This window comes from Neomonachus schauinslandi, chromosome 8, assembly GCF_002201575.2.
Source record: "Neomonachus schauinslandi chromosome 8, ASM220157v2, whole genome shotgun sequence".
Classification (NCBI taxonomy): domain Eukaryota; kingdom Metazoa; phylum Chordata; class Mammalia; order Carnivora; family Phocidae; genus Neomonachus; species Neomonachus schauinslandi.
In genome coordinates this window covers 76,346,845-76,363,665 of record NC_058410.1, presented here as the reverse complement: position 1 = coordinate 76,363,665, position 16,821 = coordinate 76,346,845, and positions in this window count along the sequence as shown.

Genomic DNA, 16,821 nt, shown 5'->3' with positions numbered 1-16,821 from the left:
TGAAACGAATGGATACAAGGAGATGCCTTTAGGAAACAAAATTCATGGAGAGGAGGAAAGGGAAGGGAGATGGGGTGAATGTTATTAAAAGCCTTTCCTTACCATTTACATTTGGGTCTGTGCACTTGTAAAAACTGATAAAATTGAAAAAAATTGATAAAAATCCAATTTTTAGAAAACCTATTTAAAAAGCATTAAATAAGGCAGGAGGTTTTGCAATACATTTTTGAAGCTAGAATAACCCTGATATTGATAAAGACAGAATAATATTTAAATTACCAACCAATACACTTCTGAATATAGATGAAAAACTCCTAAATAAAATACAGTACTGCTAAATTGGACTCAGAATAGTATTTTAAAAATTATTATTGTGTGACAAGCATGGTTTCTTCTTGAAATGCATGGCTGATTTAATATTTGAAAATATATTAATGCAATGTATCATATAAAGAAGTCAAAAGAGAAAAAAAGAGCAGATCATGTGCAAGATGACAAAATGGTATTTGATAATACTAAATAACCAACTTATTAAACAAAAAAACCTTTTAAGATGATTAGCAACTGTAATATGCCCTAGCTCAGGTTAATCACGTGTCCCTACATTTGCTTATTTTAAATACGGTTGAGTGTAGTACCATCCTGTAGTGGTGATTTAGCAGTGGAAAAACAAAACAAAACAGACTAAGTCCTTGAACTTGTGAAACTTACCTTCTAGTGAAGATGGGAGCAAATAAATAAAAAGTAATATGATTTCTGGTTGTGCTGCATTTAAACTAAATAAAACAGAGTGAGATAGAAAATGAGATTTCTGTGTTAGATGAATTGGCGAGGGTCTGATTTGCTGAAGCAGTGGCTTTTTTATATTGACGTATAGACGACACTCATGTTACATCAGTTTCAGGTGTACAACATAAGGATCGGACAACTCTGGAGATGATGCCGTGCTCACCACAAGCTGAAGCAGTGATTTTTTTTTTTTAATTTATTATTTGACAGAGAGAGAATGAGAGAGAGAGAGCACATGAGAGGGGGGGAGGGCCAGAGGGAGAAGCAGACTCCCTGCCAAGCAGGGAGCCCGATGCGGGACTCGATCCAGGGACTCCAGGATCATGACCTGAGCCGAAGGCAGTCGCTTAACCAACTGAGCCACCCAGGCGCCCTGAAGCAGTGATTTTTGAGGAGGGAGTGTGCCTTGTGGTTACCCAACATAGAAAAATGTCAGACAAAGGGCTCTTTTAGAATGAATGAGGGAAGTGTGACGAGAATTTGGGAGAAAGCCAGGTGCCAGATCACAAGTGGTCTCACTCGCCACAAGTGAGGGCTCACTGGATCAATTGTCCCACTTCCCACATGGCAGCATGTCAACCACGCTCCTCTCTTGATTCTTGGTCTCCAAAAAGAGTTTATCCTAAAATACAAATGGAACACTTTTGTCCACACTTCTGCCTTCTGTCCAAACTGTGCCTACTGTCACCTTTCCACTGCTTCAAAGCCACCTGTGCTGTCGGACTCTGCCCAGTCTGAACACAGCTGCACTTGCCCCCCACATTGCGTAGAGTCCCGTCACTGCTCACCTCCACGTGGTCATTGCTTTGCTGTCACTTGCAGGAGTCCTGCTCTTGAGAGGCTGCATAAAGGCTGGTGCTGCCCCCTCATTAGCTTCCTTAATTTATAATATTTTTAGATAATATTTTTGCTACATGGAAAACCTAGGAAAATCAAGCAAATCTCTATTAGAATTCTTTAGAAAGTTCAGCGATGTGGATGATTTAAAAACTCCCTATTTATAATCAATAGGCTTTTTTATGCTACTAAGAAACTATTAAAAAACAATTCCATAGCCATAAACACTACAAAAATATTTGGGAATAAATTCAATGATAAATATGCAAGAATATGCATAGTCTACGAAGCACTTTAATGAGATGAAATAGAAGACTGGCATGAGTAAAGAAGACACATTTTCTTGGCTAGAGGAAACAAAACCTTAAGGGTGTTTCTGAATTTGGGTCTAAACTTTATTTGGAAGAAAAATGGGATACATAGAAAAATATTCATTATATATACACACGTATACATATATAGCATATGTATACTTATATATTACATTAATTTAGTAATTAGTTAATTAGTTATTGAGACTGTGAAACCGTCAAAAGAACACATCAATAGATCAGTGCCATGGAGTATAAAACCAAAGAGACCTGACCCCTGACTTGTTAGGAGTTATTTATAACTAGGGCATGGAAATAGTAAAATGGTAAATCAGAGGACTGGTTGGATTCTCTGGGAAGCAGACATTGAGCTGGATCTAGAAGCGCGAAAATTTCTTGGGGATTAACACTTGGGAAGGAAAAAAGGACAGCCAGGGAGCTGTCAGACCAGGAAGCCGACCTAACTGAAGCGAAGTCTCTGACAGTCCAGAGGGGAGCGATAGAGGGATGGAGGGTAGACTGCTCAGTGGAGGAGTCCCTCACTGAGTGGAAAAAGCCAGCCCTTGTACAACTGCTTTGCCTGGTCACGGGCCAGAGGCCAGCCCAAGAGGAGTGTGACTGACCTTGGCTTGAAAGCTGAGGTGGACTCCAGAGGAGCTCACAGCTGGAGGCTGGCAGTTAACCATGCCCCTCACTGCTGAGACCAGTCTCCTTTTCTTGGGGGACAGGAACAGCGTGTGTCTGTGTGTGTTGCAACCAGTGAAAAGAACAAGTTATGTTTCTACCTCACTCTATAGGCTCAAATCAGTTCTGAATGGGTTAAAGCATTAAATGTAAAGAAAAGAAATAACTGTTTTCAAGAGTTGTATAATCTTCAGCTGGGAAAAGTTATAACATAAAAGACAAAAGGAAAAATGGAAAACCATAATAAATAAATTACATAAATCCCACAGCCCCATATATCTTAAAACAACATAAAATTTAAAGACAAATGTAAGTTTGAACAAAATAATTGAAACGAAGATTAAAGATAATGAACATTTATTTTGTGTAAGGGTTGTTACAACTCCGTGAAAAAAATCCAAACACTCCAATAAAAATGGCTAAGGGCATGAATGTGTTGTTGTGAAAGAAGACAGGCAAAGGTGATACATGTGAAATTACTATAAACAGTATCTTAATAAAAGACAGCAATTTAGATTAAGAAAACACCATTTCCCTACCAGATTGGCATAATAATACCCAGAGTTGGTAAAGATGGCAAACATGAAAACTTGCATGTATCTTTTTAAAAATTGACTTTTTTTTGTGATAATGTGCCCAAACTAAAACTCCACTTTTTGTTCGTAACAAAATTAATTGTGAAGACAGATTAATGCTACTAGTTCTCTGAGTATTTATTGAAAAATAAATAAACCTGAAATGTAGATTATGCTTTTGCACACTGAGGGAAACACTAGTGACCTGAAAGAACTGACCCTAACAGCCTCTGAAAAGGCAGTAGACAGAAAACACTGATTTCTCTTGCAACCTCAAAAGGGCTAAAAAAAAATTAGCTGAGAGAAAAAAAATATATTTGCATTTATATATATTATTAAATATATATTTTAAAACTTTATTTTTATTTTTAATATATAAATATTATATACATAAATGTTATGTATATAAACGTATTATAGATAATTCTTCATTCAGGAAGAACAGGTGTTGACATAAAGGGAAAAACAAAAAAGAGACAGTGAGGAGAAAGGACACTGAGGTGAGAGTCTGGCTCTCATTCTAGGATTAGGAAATTTCCTGGGGTAAATCTCGGGAGCCTGGTAAGTTCCCTCAGCTATCCATGCTTAATGTCCCCTTGGCCAGTTGTCCCTGCTTCTGTTCTTGTCTTCTGACCAACCATCCTTCATATTGCTGATATAAGGATCTCTCTGATTTCTCCAAAGAAGAAACTTCCTCAGAATCTGGTCTCTTTGGATCTTACTTGCATCATCTTCTTGCCCTAGAGAGCTCGTTCTAGTTTCATTAATGTACCAGAAACTCCCACTCTTTCATGATTTTGCTCATGGTATTTGTTCCCTGGAATTTTCATATTAGCCATTTATTAGATACCTACTCATATGTCAAAATGTAGGTCAAGTATTACCTCTGCTTTGGAATCTTCCTAGACATTCCCATTATGAGTTTTCACTGGAGACTGTATCATTTACTTACTTAACTTGCTTACATTCACTTATATGTATGCAATTGAGAAGAGAGAGAGAGAGAATTTAAACAGAGCAAGTAAATGAATCACCAGCCATTCGTGTCTGCAAGTGTAAGCCCCACAATGACAATGACATGGTAGACATGAATCTGCTTCCCTTTGGTAGGTCTTTGCTCCTATGTGTCCCTCATAGGGTGGGCATCCTGCAAAGCTTACAAGGTGGTTTTTTTTGTTTGTTTTTTTGTTTTTTAAAGATTCTATTTATTTATTTGACAGAGAGAGACAGGGAACACAAGCAGTGGGTGTGGAAGAGGGAGAAGCAGGCTTCTCGCAAGGCGGGGAGCCCGATGCAGGACTCGATCCCAGGACCCTGGGATCATGACCTGGGCCGAAGGCAGGTGCTTAAGGACTGAGCCACCCACGCACCCCAGCTTACAAGGTTTTTAAAATGAGCATATTTCAACTACTTCATCTGAGAGCCAGCTGAAAAATCAACAATCTTTTCTAAATGCTTGAAGAAAAGCAGGCTGGTTTAGACTCATGGAGAAGTAGTAGGTAAGTCTCCAACCTGATGACTTCTTAGGGATTTTTAAGGATAATTTTGACTACATAAAATCTTTTGCCTTCAGTGTTGAATTCAGATTCTAACCTCACATAAAATGTGACTTTTCTTTACCAATCTTAGAGTTTTGTTTCCTTATTCTGCAAGTTTTTAAGTGGTTATGAGCTGATTGAGGAAAATGTTCAGAATATACCAGATGTTCAATAAATGTTTGTAAAATGAACAAATTATGTGACTGATAATCTCAAGGATCAGCCCTCTGCTTGAAAACAGCTATCAAATCTGACAAGTATATATGTCAAGATGTGAAATACTGCCAAACAATGCTCTTTAGGAAACTCACAGATAACAGAAGCTTTCAAAAGACGTGCTCCCAAAACTGACGTGATGTCAAATTTTAGGCCGTGGTAAAAATATTCAGAATATGTGATGGTTTGGGCCCTCCTTAACCCAATGAGACCAAATATTCACCTATCCTTTCCTGGTCTTAGACCAAGATTTACAGAAAATATGCTTGTTTGGTTCAGTTAAGCTGCTTATGGATGTTGACAGTAATCTTTCAGAGCATTTAACCTACCATTCAATGAAAAGTTTATTTGCAACTGTACTGACAGCAATGTATGTAAGGCAGTGTGAGTGGTTTGGAGTTTTTCAAGGAAAGAAATAGAAATGTCACTTATTTAATATCTGTTTCTATTTTTTTTTACATTTTTTAAATTTTATTATGTTATGTTAATCACCATACATTACATCATTAGTAATACCTGTTTTATATATGTAACAGTAAACCCAGCTGGGATTTATGACTATGTAAGTGTATCATGAAGTACCTTAAAATATTCATATACAAAAGGTTTTTTTAATGCTAGAAAAAGAAAATGATGATGAAATTAGGTTGAAAAAGAATAATCCAATTCAGAAAGAAATGTGTGATGAACTTTGCTTCTGGACAACAGTTATCTCATAGGATTTAGTTAGCTAATACTTGTGTATGTTATTACATTAAGTAAGTAGCATATATAAGTGATCAAATGTATTGGATATTTTATTAACATAATTAGCATTTAAAAAAAACAATGCTCTACAAAGAGGGAAAGGAGTTGAGGTTTGAGCCTTTCTCTTTCACTCAAGTCAATAAAACAGTCATTTGTTTTCTGCCTGACAAGAGGTGCTCATACAACATTTGAAACCAAATTACATGTTAGCCTTTATGATGTTTATTTTAATATAGCAGAAAGAGGTGTGTCTTCCAAAAGTCCTGTTTATCTGTTCTATTTAAATTTCATTAAAACACTCATGTCTCATTATGTCATACTGTTTATTCAAAATTGTTGCAGGAAATATCATGAACACTAGGTTGAAGTTAAAGCTAGCAATTCGTGTTCCTTTTCTAGAACATCAAATGTGTATTGTAAGCAGCAAGGAGAAAAGTCAAGCACAACAGAAGATGTTGAACTGTGGGAGAGTCACATTTTACAGCAGAGAAAACTGAACAAGAGTGAGGCCTGAGGGTCACCCCTGTTGAGGGGACTCCAGTCCATATTGAGGGGTTTACCTGCATAAGCCCACAAGAGTGACTCCTATACCCAGAACATAAATGCTGGCATCCCTTGCATCCACTCAGGGCCTACTTTGTCCCTCTACACACTCGCCCGGGTCATTAAGTCTCTGGGTGATTTCAGTTGTTCCAATAATTACTTATAAAATTCTTTTAAAGTGATTCCTTACTCTTGGAACAGTTAAAATGTGTCTAGTTGCCTGTTCTTGTATAAGTGAGAAACACCACTTCTGTGAACTTTCTGGCACAAGACATACCTTTTTCTGTCCCTGAGGCAGCTGCTAATTTCTCTCACTGAAGATAAGAAAATCCCTAATTGAATTTCTGGGAGGGTGCCCTGTACTACATGTGTATGATGTTAGTTCTACCCAGAGCTTATCTGGAGACGCGAGGCCCATGTGGCAGTGAGAACCAGAAGGTCAGTGTAAGAGAAGGGCTGGTGGAGGTGAGAGGGTGGTCCACGTAAAGTGGACGGCAGGAACTAGTGCCCCCAGCCGTGAGACATCACACGCACAGCCTCTCTACCTTTAAAGGCTTCTCTTTTGGGGAGAAAAATATTTTCCTCAGTCACCAAACAAACTGAGCCAAAAATTAAACTGATCATACAGATACTTTTATGTGTTATCATATTCCTTAAGTTGCATGAATTACTGTATATCTCCTCAAATATGATATGATGTTACAACAGAACTGGGACAGAATGTAACGTGTGTGTGTGGGGGGGCGGACATTATTGTGAAGGGGAAGGGAACAAACCAACTTCCCAGCACCCTTAAAACTATAAATTTAGTGACAACTCTATTTCTTTCCTTTGGCTACTGGCTCAATAAACAAGCTATTAATTAAAGGAAGAAAATTTCCAGTTTATTCTCTAAAGTCTCTGGTCCTAAATTCTCCTGACTATAAAAAATGATTCCTGTTTCTTCTTTTGCTCACACAAATTAATAAAAATAATTTTCCAGTGACTGGTTTATTTATCTTTGTACCAATCCACTCTTAGTGTCACACTGTTATTTGTACAAAAGCTGGACAAATTTTAAAACAACTATTTAAAGGCAATAAAAAGCATTCAAAAGTAGGCAGAATCAGAAGAGTTTACTGTTACTATGACAGGTAAGAATTGTGTTTGTGGCCTTATTTCCCAATGGTGGTCCCCATGGAGAACTGCAACCTTACTAGCTCAAGATGGCAGGAGACAAAGTTCAAGCAAATGCTTTATAGATAGGACAAAGAAAGAATGAACCATAAAAGAAATATTTGATAAATTGGACTTTATTAGCACATGAAAAGATGCACATATATTATTTATTAGAAAGATACAAGTTAAAACTCAATGAGATCCCACTACACACCCATTAGAATGACTGAAATAAAAAAGGCTTGCAATACCGAGTGTTGCGAGAGATTTAGAGCAACTGGAACTCTCACATACTTTTGTTGGGAATGCAAAATGCTAGCTACTTTGGGAAACAATTTGAGAGTTTCTGATACAGTTAAATATAAATTTACAGTAAGACCCAGTAATTCCACTCCCAGTAATTTACCTGAGAGGAATGTATATGTATAATGTACACTGAATATTCATAGTAGCTTTCTTCATAATATCCAAAAACTAGAAAAAAAAATGTCTATCCACAGGTCAATGATTAAACAAATTACAGCAATCTAAATAATTGGATACTCTTCTGCAATATAAAGGAACAAATTACTGACAACTGCAGTATGAATGAATTTCAAAACCAGGCTGAGTAAAAGATGCCACACACAGTAGAGTACAGATTGTGTGATTCCATTTATATGAAATTCTAAATAATGTAGACTAACCTATAGAGACAAAGTAGATCATTGGGTGTGAGGCAGAGGGCATTGACTACCAAAGTCCCCAAGAGAGTTTTTGGAGTGACAGAAATTTCTATCTTTTCTGTGGTGGTAATTATATGATTTCCTTTGTCAAAAATCATTGAGTGCATTTTATTGTATATAAGTTATAACTAAATGAATTTTGTTCTTGTTTTTAGAGAGAGGAGATGGGAAACATAAAACGCAGATGATTCCAAATATACAGAACCTATTTTCCTAAAGTTGGGTCAGCAGAGGTCCCCAAACCTCCCTATGAATACTTTCCACAGTCCGAGTTAGGACTCAGGGCCCAAGGCATAACTTCAGGGCCATGACCATAAACTCACCTCTGCCTACCATGCTGCTTAGCGTGTGGTTGGCAGAAGCCAGGGGACAATTCTGTCTGCTGCTGGCCAGGTGAGTGTACTCGTTAGTCTCTCCCCTCAGGTGTGGAAGATTTATACTGAGCGGTGAGTGTAGGAGTCCTGATTTGGGCTTCAGACCTAAGCTAATATGCCCATCCCAGGTTTAGCAGTTTAAAAACAAATATATAACATTGATGCCTAAGTGAAGCCCAAATCCATTTAAACTGTTTTAAAAGTCATGGGTGTGATGGTTAATTTTGTATGTCAACTTGACTGGACCATGAGGTGCCAGATATTTTGTTAAACTTTATTCTGGACTGTGAGTGTGTTTCTGGATGACATTAACATTTGAATCCACAGACTGAGTAAAGCAGATTGCCCTCCTGAATGTGGCTGGGCATCACCCAATCTGTCAATGTCTTAAAGAGAACAGAAGGCTGAGTAAGGGAGAATACCCTCTCTCTCTGCTTGACTGTCTTTGAGAGGGGACTTCAGTCTTCTCCTACCTTTGAATTTGGACTTGAACTAGAACTACACCATCACCTCTTCTGGATCTCTAGCTTGCTGACTGTAGAACTTGGATTTCTCAGTCTCCATAACTACATGACCCAATTCTTTATAATAAATCTCTTTATATACCTATGTGTATATAACAAACATATGCATTATCTTTATATCTTTATAAATATGTATAGATTTTAGATGCAATGTATGTGCATGTATAAATATATAACTATATGTATATATAAATTGTTTCTATACAAACATAAGTGTGTGTATATAACATATAAATATTGTTTATATAAATATATAAATAAATATGTATAGCTTCTGTTTCTCTGGAGAATGCCGACGAACACATGGAGCAAAGGAGTATTACCAGCTCCCCTAGAGAGGCCTGGAAAGCCTATTGGTATATCACACATTACACAAACTGAAAATTGGTGACTAAACTGCTCTGAGGCCTCCATCCATAAGAATTTTTCATATTCTGCATTTGATATTCTTTGGTACAAACCGAGAAAATAGAACCTGAATAATATGAACAGAAAGAAATTTGGAGCCCTAAAAACAAAAGAAAAAGTGACCTTCATTCATTTGCATGTTAGACTTCTATTACTTGAGAATAAGCCATATAATTAGGGTAATTTTTAATTCAGGAATGTAAGCATTTTGGACAGGGCAGATTTGCCCTTATTAAAGTGCCATAAAGAGAGGTTCAGAGTCACAATTTTAGACTCTATAATATGCTTTGATAAACTGGCTGATTCCTGTACCCCCACCCCCATCCACCTATCTTACACAGACTTGGTGAGGTAAAATTCCCAGTCTCAAATAATTTTACATATCATTCCCTTTCTTCCTTTATGGACGACCGTAGCCTATAATAGTCTCCAGAAGAGAAGTGACAGTCTAACAAAATACATCATAACAGAATACATTAGCCCACCCCAAAGAATAAACATGAGTTGCAAGGTATATGTATATTTAGCTCAAAATGTGTAAAATAAATGAGGAAGTCTTTATATTGGTCTAATCTGTTCTGAAAGTGCATTATCATACGTAAAAATTTACATTACATTACATTAGACATATATTTTACATTTTTCAAAATTCTTGGGCAATAGATTCTTTTACAGTATTTAAATCAAGTATGAATTTTACTAAGCATTATAAGCAATTTCTCTATTATTCAATACGCCCATTCTACATGGCATTAGGAGTAATAGTCTTTCAAATGACTGACAGTCAATTGCAAAGGGACCACGTGTGTTAAGATGTGGGGCCTCTGAAGGACCGTCTTAGGCTTTAAGTCTCTTCTGTTCATATTCATGGAACTGAATAATAGCTCCTTCTGAAGGCCCTTCTTGGTGGCCAAGGTGACTGTTTTTACTGGTAAATTCAGAAATAGTAATAAAATAAAAGATTTGAAAATCCTCAAAGCAAACTAGAGTGAACAATCTGCCCGATTCAATCACTGTTTGCAAATATTTATTTTTTCATCTCTAAACCTCAGAGAGTGTTTGATTTGAAGCACTAAAACAGCAATTGCTCTGACCCACAGAAAATTTTTATGCTGAATAAACTACCTCATAAGCTGAAGCTTAAACATGTAGGGTGGATCTCTTGACACAGCATTCCCTTGTGAAGCATCTGGAATTCTGGTTTTCAATTGACTTAATTTTCATGTCACCCCAGAAAACTTCCTAGGACCTTAAGGAATGACGGCCTCACATTTTAAGATGCCATTCCTTACAAAACAAAGAGTGTCACTTGTATTTCCCTAGGATGAAACATGAAATGCTTGCTCTTTTCTGATCCAATTTTACAAGAAGATGTAGAATGCTGGTACCTGCTGGATATGCCATGTCTCCTCAGATAAAAAGACAAGGTAAAAAAGCTGGACTAGTCTCTCTACCTCAACTTATTTCCGAAAATTATAGTTTTCATTTTTTGGGAGAAAGCCTATTTTACTCTAGTCGTCATATCCTCCTCTACAAATCAAACAATAAGATATTTCCACTTGTACGTTAAAATCAACTGAATCTACTACATGCTAGCTTTAATGTATCAAAAACTGCAGCTTTTATGTAGTCAGCATTCATAGCATATCCTGACGAAAAGAGCTGTGGTGACTTCAGAACATTTCTTCTCTCAACTTCAAACTTTATGACCTGGTCTACCACCATCTCTGTAATATTCTCTGACTCCTGTTGATGTTCACCTTTGAAACAACAGGCATATTTCACATGAGTGGACTGAAACTAGATCAAGTGTTCAAAACATCATCCCACACTGTCAGCCACTCATCAGCCAGCTGACAGGTTGTCAGTGACATGTATGGAGGATCAGGCCTACAGAGTCAAATAGCTATTGCTAAGCATAACAGGAACAATGGAATCAAGGGCAAATGTTCAAATTTCTTTATATAACGAGTCCAGAGGTTGTTTCCATTGCCTGGAATGCTGTTTCTCCTGCTGATCTCATGGCTCTTATCTTCTTATCCTCTAGTCCTCAACTTAACCATGACCTCCACTGTAACACCTCCTTTAACTGCCCTAGCTAAGTAGGTCTTGCCTCAACTCTGTTATTCTCAATCACGGCACCCTTTTTGTTTGTTTTTGTTTGTTTCATATCAGGATCACAATTTATAATAGTAAATGCATCTTTGTTTATTTTTTGATCATCTGTGCTCCCAACTAGACTGCAAACTCTATCAAGAGAGAAACACTTTCATTCAATAGAGTAGATATTTAGCATGGTAGAATCTGGTTCATAATATGCATGCAGTGAACATTTGATAAGTGTTTAAACAAATAATGAAGGTATACATATTTTTTAAGGAAAAAAAAAAACCTGAAAGGATATACAATAATCTCTAGTTGTTGTGGAGTTTTAACTGATTTTAACTTTTATCTTTATAAATTTCTGTATTTATTTTCTATATGAAGATCTATTTATCATAGCAAGATTTTCAGACTTTAGGAAGTAAAAGAAAAAAACAAATGAATAAACATATTTTCATAAAATACTATTTATCTCCCAAAAGAAAAAGTTTTTTTTTTGTTAATTACAGCATTTTGAAAGCAATTTTTACATAGCAGGGAGTGTAAAAGTATGTATTTGCTGAGTAAGTCATATCTAGGTGAAACTTTTTATGTATTGCTCTTTTGACTCCTAAAAATAAGAGAATTGTTCCATATTTGCAGAAAAGGACAATTGTCTTAAGATAAAATGACAGTTATTTTAGCAGGGGCAATGAAAAGATGAAACTGGGATCACATGTTGACTTCCTATCCTTGGTAAAAGGACAGTTTGGGGATACATTAGAAATGAAGTGATTAAAAGTCAGACTTTGATTACACTAACATTTTTATACTTAGGAAAAATTATAGGTAATTAAGTTGTATCACAAGCAGTAAAAATCAATTGACACTAAAAACTAAATGTAAATGGATTCAATTTTGTGTTCAACATTTAAGAATATAGATAGTGATTAGAAACGGTTTGGAGAAATGAATAAATAAAGCTTATTAATGGAATAAAAATAGGTATCGGGACTAAAAAATAAAAACAAAAGTTCTGATTCTTTGAGGAATAGAAATCTATTGGTTATCATTGATAGTTTCATGGCCACTGTTTGGAAGAGGAAGGATTATTTTGAGGAAAACATTGATCAATTGACCTTTTATTTTATCAAAACTCAGGTAAGAAGAAGTGAGTATGAGTTGCAGAGAATTTGGTCAGGTATAAGGAAAAGATCTTTTTCCCTTTATTTACCATTCTTGACATTTATTTTTCAATAAATTTTTTTAGGAAGAATTCTCTGCTGTATGATGAGTCAACACTGAAAGGAGATGTGCACAGTCATGGTACTATAGTCCTTGCAAATCATTGAAAATTTACAAGTTTATTACTACAGTAAAAAAAGCAAATATTCTGCTGACCTTGTGTCAAGAAAATCAACACAATGAATACTTCCAGCTCTAATATTCTATTATACCCTGCCAATGTGGGATAAGGCTAAGGACTTAGAAGAATCTAGGACAAATTACAACTAAATCCCCACCCAACCACTTTCCTCCACCCATCTCCCATACACTCTGCCCCAGGATCACTTGTCATTTTTCTTCAAATCATTTATCTATTGCATTGAAGTTCTGATTATTTGAATGCTCATACACATGAAAGATCAAGTAAATGTGGTTTCAATATTGATTTGGCAAACCACATGCCAAGAAAAGTGGATAGGGTTGTGCCAAAGATTAATCACAGATTGTTGGGTGATAAGCAATACAACGCCACACTTGCTTTAGTTGAGCCAGACAGAGCACAAATGTTTGATTTTTTAGATCTAAAATGATACAGAGCCCAGATATATGCAAGAAATATTACCCAGTTGGTGGTCCTTGTTTCACTTACTATTGCTGTCAGAGCAAATACTGATAATTTATTTTGGGTTGAATTTCACTCACTCAGCAAAAGGCTATACATTTCATGTTAAGAAAATATACACTGCACTGAGCAAATTATTTTCAAGTCAGCGAGATCAGTAAGTGTGTTATAATTTTAATATGTTTGAATTATCCATATTGCTATTCAGATCTCTTTCTGTTATTGATTGATTATACACCATATATTGTATTTCAAACCAAGTTACATCTTAAGTCAAGCTAGGAAGTGTTTAAACATTCTAGGATAGGTGTTTGCCCACAAGACTTGCATCAAGAAATTATAGGCACTGAAACCAAAAGAACCAAATCCATCTGTGAAATGTCTATGTATCTGATATACTTTATGGCAAAGATCAAGTATTTTCTCATTAGGTCATTGTGGTTTTGATTGTCAAGTTTCTTTACATTCTAAGCCAACTCTTGTGGGATACTGCATATTTCCAAAGTAACTATCAGCCTGCTATTCATTCCATAGAGGTCTTGCTTTCCTACAAAATGAGCCAATGGTAATTCGTCAGTCTTTCATGATGAAAGCAGCACTGAGATTCTGTATTTACAACTTGCTTTCAACCAGAGAGAAGAGGAAAGATAAGACATAGAAAGCCATCGAAGTTCTGTAAACCAGTTCTTCTTATATGATGAAGTCTACTCAGCAGCAGTTGAGAGAAACTCATATTAAAGACTACCAAAAAGCAAAACAAAAGAAAACAAAACAAATCAGGATTCTTCTAGGCTTGGAAACTATCAGGAGAAAAACAAACTCAGGAATTCCCAAGTTGTTACTATGACTTAACTCTACACTGGATTTCAATCCTCCCTTAGAAAGATGTGTTCTAAATAACTTCATAGATTCAGTTAAGTTTATTCCCACTTGGTCTGCAGTAGCCAAATCTTATCATTCAAACTTCTAAAATAGGGACTTGTAAGTACTTTTCAACTTCCCTAACTGCAGAATTTCATTTTCAATGCTAGAGTGTTCCCACTTTAGGATTTCCAATCACTCTGTCTTTGCTGATACTAGTTCAAACTTATTATTGCTCTAAAGTCTCTGACTGAAGAAGAAATGTCAATAAATGACCATTTGCATTTGATGTCACCAAATCCTCAAAGACCAACCTTTGTAACTTTAGATAAAATGCACTTATCTTTCACTTAGATATCAGTACAAGAAAAATATATCAAGACGCAGTTGATCAGAAGATTGATAAATATTTACTGGGGAAAAAAACAGAATAAATACTCTGAGTAGAATATTGGCTAAAAAGCATCTCTCTTGGAATAGGTCCAGGTTTTGGAGGAAATTAATTTATCAAAGAGATTCTGTGTTTACTTAGGTACAGATTTTCGTGAGGAGAAATTTGAGAAATTCTGAGAGCTTTGTCTCCTATCAAGACTTACATATTTTGGCATCGGTTCTCATGAGCCCTCCTCAACATCCACAGAAAAACAGTTCTGGGACCCTTGTATCATTTAGTAGTTACCCAGTGAGGTTAGAGGCTATTGTTCTCAATTCAAAGACTCCATGAAAACCAAAGAAGAGATTAAACTCTTTCATAGATAAAGAACTGGAATGACAGAAAATCTCTATGACCAATGTCACACACTCTTAGAGCATTTTACAGCAGTTAAGTTTTAATGACAGCCCCCCTCCAAAAAGAAAAAAAAAAAGTGTTAGGTTTCTTACTTGCTCAGTTTGCTTTGTTTAATGTTAAATTCCCACCATTAAATACAAAACACTGTAGTTAAAACTCTTTTTCTCTAGTTCGAAACTGCTGTTGGTTCCTATTACAATTTTATATATATGTATGTATGTACTGACCTCTATCTACATTGTGATTATCCTTTACTCCTCCACAAACTACTTCTCTACTTCTGCCATAATTCCTTCTTCTTCCTGTTAGTATGAGTGAGAAGGCTTTGGCAGCAGGCCCCTAGGCCAGTGTCCCAGTTTCTGGAGGGACTCTGAGAACCCTGAGCATTATGGGAGGCATAGTTCTGACATGGTTCCAAATCTCTTTAAAAAAGTGGTTAGACATTCTAGATATAGAGAACTCCTTGTTTATATAAAAAGCCTCGGGAAAATACAGGGTATATGTGACTAAAGAAAGTGATGCCTTCTGGAAAGCAATGGAAATCATAGTTGGGAAATTAGAAATAGTTGCAAAATAGTAAACAAGATTTCAAACACTCAACCTATCTCTTTTAAACCATTCTTCTCAATTTTGCCTACATATGTTTTCTTTTTACACAGCTAAAGACACTTGGCCATCAAATTTATAGTCTGAACTCCACTCCCAGTCTTGAGATACAATTCTTAATCTGAGCAGGAGGAATTAAAAGGGCCCAATCCAAAACACTGGGACAAGCATCAGGTTATAGTTGCTGTTAATGCTTAAATACTTGCCATTTGTAAAGTGGGAAAAAATGTGAATCTTAATTTGGGGATTCTGATTTGGTCTCTGCTGAGTGAGTCTCAGTTATGGTAACATGGACTTGTCCTGTTTCCTAGCCAGCCATTTTTTGGATTATCTGCCTATTATAATCTGACTAGCATTCCAGACCATGTTGGAATGGAGTCCTATTTCCCCTTTTGTCCAGCCCATGGATCTAAGGTTTAGATCCTTCCATGTGATCCAAGTTATTCCAGTACCAACCATCTTTTTATACTTACAGATCTCTGAATATCACCAACCCCTTAGTTTCCCATAGCTTTCCTTTGTCGACTTGTTGAACCCCAATTGGCCTCACTTGTTTGGTCCTTATGACTACTGCTTGGCCCTGAGGGTACCATGCTCTCTTTCTGTTGATCTGGTCTTTTTTCATGATGATCACAGTTAACTGACTCCAGATCCTACCACCCTAACTTGCTACAATTAATAGGGTCATTCCCAGCCATGAACGGACAGATGATACATTTCTTCCTCCTTCATTCTAACTTTCTGTGTTTTATAAAATATAGCCAACACATTGTACCTTTTTTCAAGGCTCCATCATGAACTACTAACCTCTTGCCATTTGTGGTACAGGCACTAAAATTACTCTTAACCTTCGAAGAAAAAAAGTGGTTGAGAAATGCAAGCAGATGGATATGATTCTTCAGTAAAGAATCAGAAGCTTAGGTATCCAAATCATTGACATTGGATGGCACATTTGCTTCTATCTATGATAGAAGAGTTACTGCACTTGTGTTCCTGGGGCCAGTCCTTACTTGGAGTGCAGAGATGGATGATAATTGATTGCATGTGTTATATAAGTATGTGATCACACAGCGGGGAGTGAGGGTGGATCAGTTGCTCAACCAAATTCCTGAACCTACACTATCTGGAGAACCGATAGAAGGCATTAAGGGAGCAGCAACGCAAATAAAATATACTAGCCCACTTCCACAAACATCCAAGAGCA